Below are 2,895 nucleotides of genomic sequence, written 5' to 3'. Positions count from 1 at the left end.
TGTATGTATGTATGTATGTATGTATGTATGTATGTATGTATGTATGTATGTATGTATGTATGTATGTATGTATGTATGTATGTATGTGTGTATGTATGTATGTATATGTATATATTAGTGGTGTGCATGTTAACTCTTTATTATTGCGTTAACGCAGCAATTGGTTAATGCCCACAATTATTTTAACGTGTGTAAATACTGTTAGGTTTCATTTTCCTCTTTAATTTGTCAGAGTCAGAGTTTCTTTATTGTCATTCACACCTCATGTGGTACATGTGGTGGAACAAAATCATGTACAAAGGGTTCCAGTTACATCCAACAATAAAATGTAAAAGAAAAACCGTAATAAGATTTAAGATATGAACTAAGAAAAATGTAATCTAAAAATACACTAAGCATCCATCCATCCATTATCATTTACCCGCTTCTTCCATTTTGGGTCACGGGGGTCGCTGTTGCCCATGTCCAGCAATCACTGTGCGAGGGGTGGGGTACACCCTGGACGGGTCTCCAGTCCATCACAGGGACACATAGAGACAAACAAACATTCGCTCTCTCTCTCGCCTCTGGACAATTTAGTTACCAATCAGTCTAACATGCATGTTTTTGGTCTGTGGGAGGAAAACCGTGATTATCCTGATTGGAGATTCATGAGTCTAACAGCCTCAGGGTAGAAGCTGTTCCTCAGTCTAGTGGTTCTACACTTAATGCTCCTCAACCTCCTTCCTGAGGGGAGTGGGATAAAAAAGTGTGTGTGCTGGGTGTGTGGGGTCCTTCATGATGCAGGTGGCCCTCTTCCTGCATCTGGAGGTGTAGATGTCTGTGATGGTGGAGACTGACTCCAGCATCTTCTGTGCAGCCTTCACCACTCTCTGCAAAGCTTTTCTTTCTGCAGCTGTGCAGCCTCCATGCCACATGTTGATGCTGGAGCACAGGATGCTCTCCACTGCACACCTGTAGAAGGAGGTGAGGACTGAGCTCAGTCCTCCGTGTCTATGAACACACACTCACAGGGCTTAAAGCGCTCAGGCCGGGGGCTGGCTTTCCAGCTTATGAGCGAGACAGAGTCCGCCTCAGCTCTCAGCAAGGATTACATCCAATCACATTGAAGCTTGTGTTGTCTTGACCAATTCCTAACAGAAAGGCGGATCGTAGAAAAACAAGCGGGTGGATGTATGCAGCTTCGCTGTCAAATCAAATGCATCATGGAGTTCCTCACATTGGGACAAAACACAGTTTTACTGGAGAGTGCAATTAAAAACAATAACTGTTGGACATTTCTCCTCCTACTCTGACTGACTTTTTCCCCCTTTGGGGCGAATCGACTCCTCGGCGCGTGATAGACACATGACCGATTTCAGTTGCTCTATCAGGAAGGATGCAGCAACTCAACGATTCCGTTTAAAGTTGTTCAAAAGTACAAACGTTAAGCTACACACCAGTTTTTAAATCGTGTTGATTGGCCAAGTCAAATCAGAGTTGTGATAAATAATCATTTCCTGAAAATCAGATGTGAAGCAGCTTTAGAGGCGGCAGCGTTGGGCACAAAACACCCCGTTCACCTCCCACCCTTACCCAACAGGTGAACAACCTCCCCTCTCCTTTCTGACGGAGGCTCCAAGTTATTTGTGCAGCGCCACAAAATGTCTTGCTGATCTGTATCGATCTGCTTGTTTCTGCTCTTTTCAGCTTTTTCTACACATTTCAGCTGCTTTCTGCGTTTATTCGCCTGTTTTCTGTCAGCTGTTCAAATTCAACTTGCATTGACAGTTTAGCAATGAAACCTTTTCAGCTGGTTTTAGCTTTTTCAGCAGTTTTCAGCTGAAGTCATTCAACGCTAAGCATTCACGCCGCTTTTCCACAGGAAGTGGAGTTTGTGTAGAAGTAAGACGTGTCAGGAACTAATCCTTTAACAGGGAAAATATCCTCACTGCTCTCAGGAACAACCTTTGTGGTGTTTGTGCGACGCAGGATGTGTTTCAGGTTTTGGTTGTAATGTTCTTTACGTTCTTCTGTTCTTAACAGGAAGAAGAAACACAGATCCAAGGGGAATCTTTTCAAACCGTCCGTCTGTCTGAACAGCAGCCTGCGAGTTTTCCCCAGGCTCATTTGGAAATGCTGAAGTCACCTTCAACAGGTCCTCAGGAAGCTCTGAGCCCATCGCGGAGGTCCAGTTTGCCAGTTTCTTTGCTGAAAGTCAACGTGGTCAGTCCTTCACAGAGGAACAGGGAGAGCATTGTCCAGAACCAACAAATGCAGGTCTTCTGTGAGTCCAGTTCAAGCCACCATGCAGTCACACCACAAAACCTTCTTACAAGAACGGAGCCCGCTCTTCAATCGTTTTCACACCAAGAGCCAAATCAAAGCAGTTTCCATGTTTCACCTCAGCAGGAAGAGGCCACTGAGAGCAACTCCAGGACAACTGGAAGCTGTTCTAGGTCTTTAACTTCAGAAAGTCTCCAACACACGAGTTTCTCTTCTGACTTTAGAACCTTATCGTCCGTGCAGTTCAGCCAAGTCTGTCAAGAAGACAGACCTCCTGCTGGACTTAAAGCAAACAGCCCACCGTCCAAAAACATGCACAATACCGGGCCTCTGTCAGAGCTGTTCACACATCTGGACCCTACGACCGCACATGAGCACACAGGTCAGAGCAGTGACTGTGGGAGGCCTGACATTACCAACAAATACCAGTCCTTCTTCATGGTCAGCTCTCTCTGTGGCTTCCAACCATCCGAGGGTCGGAGCAGCGCCCTGAGGCCCGTGGCCATCAGCCAGGACTACAGAGAGGACACGAGCAGCAGCGATGATGAAGGAAAGCTGATCATTGAGCTTTAGAGCAGTGGTCCCCAACCACCGGGCCGCGGACCGGTACCGGGCCGCACAAAAAATAAA

General features: G+C 46.1%; 1 long non-coding RNA gene across 1 annotated transcript in view; it reads left to right on the top strand.

Moving 5' to 3' along the window:
* Window positions 1-2,627, top strand: part of LOC119411656 — an 8,354-nt gene extending 5,727 nt beyond the window's left edge. Inside the window, exon 3 of the long non-coding RNA XR_005186899.1 lies at window positions 2,026-2,627. This is a non-coding gene — a long non-coding RNA (uncharacterized LOC119411656). The remainder of the gene's footprint in view (window positions 1-2,025) is intronic.
* Window positions 2,628-2,895: the final 268 nt, after the last annotated feature.

This window comes from Nematolebias whitei, chromosome 7 (assembly GCF_014905685.2).
Source record: "Nematolebias whitei isolate Nwh7 chromosome 7, NemWhi1, whole genome shotgun sequence".
NCBI classification, from domain to species: Eukaryota; Metazoa; Chordata; class Actinopteri; order Cyprinodontiformes; family Rivulidae; genus Nematolebias; species Nematolebias whitei.
This window is presented reverse-complemented; position numbering and strand designations above follow the sequence as displayed.